Here is a 5,961-nt window from a genome sequence, read left to right on the forward strand (position 1 = left end):
TGGTTCCCAATGGAGGATCAACCAGCTTCCAAGTGCTATTCTTTATCAAGGCTTCATACTGCTTTTGCATCACTTCTTTCCATTCATCATGAGAAGAAACTTCTTTGAAGGAAGCCGGTTCAAAATCTATAGACAAATTCGATTCACAAAGATAAGAAACATCCACATCAACAGGTGAATGAGAGTCATCTACATCACCTCCATTTTTTCGAGTTGAATTTCTTGTTTCTTTCTTTCTAAACTCGTCAGGATGAACACTTTCAAGTGTCTTTTTTAGCCACTTTGTGGGACCTTTCTGAGATGGTCCATGCTGCTAACTTCATTTAGTTGGGACTGGATCAAGATTGAGTCTCCCAATTCTATCAATCACATCACTCAAAGTATCATCATTGGTTGGAGTTTCATGCAGAGGAGAGAGTGCTTTAGAAGAAGATTCCATAGGTTGATCTAGTATAGGAATCCCCCCTCCATGATGTGGAATTTGATTATCGAATTCTTGAAATTATTTTGCATTTACGAATCTATCCAAGCGATCAAGTTGTCGCTCAAAAAATTGTCAACTTTGGAGGATTCAAGAAAGATTACATCTCTAGATACAACAAAATGTTTATTAACTTCGTCATAGAAACGATATGCTTTGGAGGTGTTTGAATACCCCGAGAAAATACACTTATGACTCCTTGCACCAAGTTTTCTCTATGTACCTTTGGTATCAAAGAATATTAGGTGGAACCAAAGACCCTGAGATGGTTTACCGAAGGAATGTGTCCATACCGTATTTCATAAGGAGTCTTGTTTCTAATAGCATTAGATGGACATCTATTCTTTACATATACAACACGTAGAACCGCATTAGCCAAAAATGTCAATTTTACATTCTTAAAAAACATTATGGAGCATACCATATTTAAGATTGTACTATTCATTCTTTCAACTACTCCATTATGTTGGGGATTATAAGGCACATTTGTTTGATGTTTGCTCCCATGTTGGCAATGATAATTTTCAAATTCATTTGAAGTGTATTATTTTCCATTATCAGTGCAAATAGATACAATATGAGATTGTGCATCATTTTCAATCCATGTATGAAAGTTCTTAAATGTTTGAAAAGAATTAGATTTGTTCTTCAATAAACAAATCCAACACATTTTGATGCAGTGATCAATAAATGTCATCATATATTTATTTCCATTTCCAGAAGGAATAGGCATTCGACCACATAAATTTGAATGAATGAGTTCATTTTTTCTATGTGCTCTGGAATATGAATCATGAAAAGACTGTCTCCTATCCTCTCCTATAATGCAAGCATCACACTGCTTAAGTTTCTTAGGAATTATATGCAAACCAGTTACACCTTTTCTCTTCAACAAGCGGAGGTTTTCATAGTTCAAGTGTTCAAATCTAGCATGCCATAATAAACTTAACGGAAATGTACCTTCATCATAATGATAATTGTATGAGAGATTTTGTGCACGTGCAGAGGTACCTTGCAACTTGAGAAGCCTTTATTCTTTTATCCTTGTCATGACAAGTGATTCATCTGATGCATTTATCACCTCAACCTTGCCATCAAACATATGAACATAGTTCTCTTGCTGGCATATGTGGAAAAAGGACAACATGTTTCTCCTCATCTGTGGGAGATATAAAACATCATGCAGAAGAAAGTCTAGAAGACCAAGCAATTTAAGCCTCATTGTGCCAAGCCTTAAGGGCTTGTTTTTTGATTTGTTTGCAAAATATATTGCTCCATCAACATTGTCAGTAAATTCTTCAAAAAATATCTTCTAAAGGTCATGTGGCAAGTTTCTCCTGAATCAAGAAACCAATCGTTTTTCGAAGAAGCAAGTGAAGCATTAAATAAGTCTTCATTTACTCTAATATTACAATGTGCCACAACATCATGAGTGATTCAACTTCTTTACCTTTCTCTTTGTCATTAGTTTTACCTGTGGGTTGGTTTCTATCCTACTCAATTTTGTCCCAATTCAACTTGCACGTGGATGCATCATGTCATCCATCTCTGTTGCAAGATATGTAATGAAAACTTGAATTTTCTCCTTGAGAGGGTTTGCCCTGGCTGCCTCTGAAATTTCTTCTTCCTCTTCCTTTGGAAGAATCTTATGCAACATTCTTCTCTCTGTGTGAAAGACACATAACCTCTTCATAAGACTGAGGAGTCGTCTTCTTCCCAAAAGCTTTCTTTCTCTCAACAAATTTATTCACAAGGGAATCAAAGGTAGCTTCTTTAAGGTTTCCGTTTGCTTGCAATGAGTCAAGATAATTTGATTAAGTGGGATAAAGTGCCTTGAAAAAAGCTATCACAGGAATCTCCATTTCAACATTACTGAATTTAATATCATGCATAATATATTTTACTTCTGATGCACGAGCAAGAAGATCATCATTTCGTAATTCAAGGCTGAACAATTTAATCATGAGTTGAACAACTTCAAGTGCAAAGTGTGTGTCATAGAGTTCCTTCAGCTTTTGTAAGGCTTCGAAAGCATTTGAAAATGGTGAAATATGGGGACTCACCTCTTCATTTAATTATGATTTAATCAAGGCATAAGCCTTACTATTCTTATTTTCCCAAATGGGGAATTCCTTGTCTGATGTAGGCTCTTGTGGTTCTTTGTCTCCTCCAACACACACTCCTTTCCATAGCTCTTTAAAAATGATCTTGTGCTTGATTTTCTGTGGCAATTCTAGATAGTTCTACTTCCTGTTGAGAACCACTCCCACAATATATGTCAATGAATGCATTTTAAAATTTGTGTACTCTAAAAAAAATTTCACTTCTGGTAACAGACTTTGTTTAACTTGGGAAAAAAACTAATGAGGAATATATATGAGGAATCTATGGGGAAGCGGTTATGTAGGGGAGGTATTAATTGGATAGTCTCTTGGAAAAAAGGCCAACTATGGACCAATGGTTTTGGAGGCTGACTTTCAGGCGGTTAACTCCATTTTGTAACTATGTATTGCCAAGGGGAGAAGTTGCAATAAAACTGTGCATATACAAAAAACTAGACAACATAAATATATGCTGGAAAAAGTATGTTATTGTTGACATTGTTGTTTGAGCAACGTTAAAATTGTATTATGAACCAGCTTCCACGGTAATAGATATAAAACACAATATTGAAAAGGCGGCGGGAGCGAGTATGGAATAAACTTCAGTATGGGAGGTGTTGGACAGCATGGGAGCGAAGATGTGGGAGAGGCACACATGCTATGGGAGAAGGCTGGTATGGCATTGCAAGGAGGCAGGTATCAAAGAATATTATAAATGGAACGTATTATGAGAAAAATGTATTATGATACCAAATGCAGTGGGGAGAGTGTTGCAATGACGAGCCACGAATTCACATATTCCAATGGGTGAGCTTGAGAAATGTATATTAAATGAATGTATTAAATAGACATCTCACATCTATTAGACACAAAAAGAAAGAAACAAGCAACTCGCTATATGGCAGCATTCGAAATCAGGAAGGGAGGAAGTGGTGGGAGAGAACTTGTATTGACCGAAAGGTGGTATGTGGATTATGAAACCTGATTCTATTATTGGAGGAGTGGTTGTCACATAATATGGGAAATCACACCATGAGCCAACTGTATGGCTGTGAACCAGGAGATAGTTGGTGTTGTGGGATCACATTCGAGGGACCAAACTATGCATTTGCTGCGAAGTGGGGAGTCGACTGTGCATATGATGAGTAGTGGTTGCAATGTAAAATGTAAAAACATGGAATTGTATGGACTGTGGAGTAGAATAATATAAGAATGGAGATATAACAAATAATGCCTTCAGCTTCAATGCACCATCCTTCAATCCTTCACAACTTTCACGTGGAGATTTGGTACATTGGGGTTATGGATTTCAGGAAATGGTAGGAAATGCAAGACACATTTCTGAAAAACAAATGGAAAAGGGTGTTACAAGGGCGCACTCGAATGCCAAAAATGGTGCTGGTTGTCATACCATGTCAGGTAAGGAGGTAACTCCTTAAATGATAATATGTTTATTTATTTGGGTTGTTCATAGATATATACATCAGGGAGTGACTCTTGAGTTTCATCTCTCGATAACCCTTCATTTTCCCTTATTTATTATTTACACTATTTATAATTATTCACCCAATCCCTATGATTAGGTGTCAGCAATAAGCTTCTAGAGGACCCACAAATGTTTTCTGACCATATGCCGAAAAATACCAATAAATAACATCACTATAACACCAAGATTGTCTAAGTAACACGAAAAATGCGGAGCAAAACTTGTGAAATCCCGCAATCGCTCCGTTAGCACTATCTTCTAAGAGAGTAGAGCTATAAACATTCCCAGGATATTGTCTTGCAAGGAACTGGAGACTAAACTTTCTTCCTTGACCCATCATACATGCGATTAGGGCTAAGGAGACTTAAAATCATTCTTCCTCAGCTTAGAACTTACCTCAAGTTCTTCGAGAGCTTCAATCACCTCTATAGGACCCTTAGAAGTCTTTCACACCTCTACAACACTCCTACAAATGATGGAAACATTAGGAACATCATTACAAGTCAACCCTGGTTGACTAGGATGCCAACAAACAACCAACCTAGGCATCTGAGCCACCAGATGATTCCTCAACATATCTATAACCAATATGCAGCTCTAGAAGTTGCCAGACATCCTCCAACACTTACAAAACCATACAAAGTAGCCACTTACAGATGTAGATCCTCTACAAGCCCAATGAATAACATCATCATCATAGGATACCTAATTCGAGACATGGATACCATGGAGACCTAATCAGCAAGGCTCCTTAACACTAACTCCTAAAGCAACAATCACCATCTGTATGCAACAACATGATCATGAAGACCATCATCCAAGCTAGTACAACACACCATCATCCAACTCATCATGCCATAGCACCGTCTACACCTTAAACTAGTCCAATCTAGTAGACTTGCCGAGGACCATCTACATATCATCCATAATCATGTCAATCATTTGTAGCGCAAGCAACCATGTTGACATCAATGAAAATCAACCACACATCTGCTACACTACAACACACATTAATGTGAACACTAGTAAACCATGTTCACCATATTCAATATTGTATTTTGTTCATTAAACGTGACATTTTTTTTATATTGGAACATTTTCCTTTTGTTGGTAACATTATGACATTGAGTTTGTATCATTAAATTGTGACATTTATTTTCTTTTGCCACATCGTAATGTTGATTTTTTCTCATTACATTGTGATGCTAATTTATTGATCATAACATTTAACATTGAAAATAGTTGGTTATGGTTTGAGTAGGGTTGTCCATCGTTAACTATAGTTGGCCATGTTAACTTAGTTGGAGTCTTGATCATGGTTAAACATGATAATGATGGATGACCATTGTTAACTATGGTTGACCATACTTTGACAATGATTTAGCTATGGTTGATGATGGATGACTATGGTTCGGCTATACTTGACAATGATGAGCCTATAATTAACCATGGGTGTGTTACACATCATTTTGTGACCATTAGTAAAATGATCATTAATCTACATCTTTCGCTATCCAGAAAAGTGTTCCAAAGAAATCCCTTGCAAGGCTAGAAGCTAAAAAATCCCACAGAGAATGAGAATTCTGGATTACAAGGTTCAAAAATCTATTTTTTTGTACATGTATGGTTCCCTTGACAGAACCTTTGTTGACTCAATACTTCCCAACTGAAATCTTCAAGTTGATGCTTACTCAAGGCTGATCCCTTTGTTCATGAAGCAAATTCCCTCTCTTTTAGGATCCCTAATTCCACCTTTGAAGGATCTCATTAGTTAGGAATAGGATATCAAACCTCCTCCTCTTGGCCTATAAATCAAATGCAAACTAGAGGGTTTGGGAGGACTATTGAGGGTAGACATGTTGTTGGAATAGGGCTAAAAGGATTTTCATCAA

The sequence above is a fragment of the Pinus tabuliformis genome, chromosome 4_2, assembly GCF_031772625.1.
Source record: "Pinus tabuliformis cultivar Carrire ecotype Pingquan chromosome 4_2, CPIR1, whole genome shotgun sequence".
In the NCBI taxonomy this organism is placed as follows: domain Eukaryota; kingdom Viridiplantae; phylum Streptophyta; class Pinopsida; order Pinales; family Pinaceae; genus Pinus; species Pinus tabuliformis.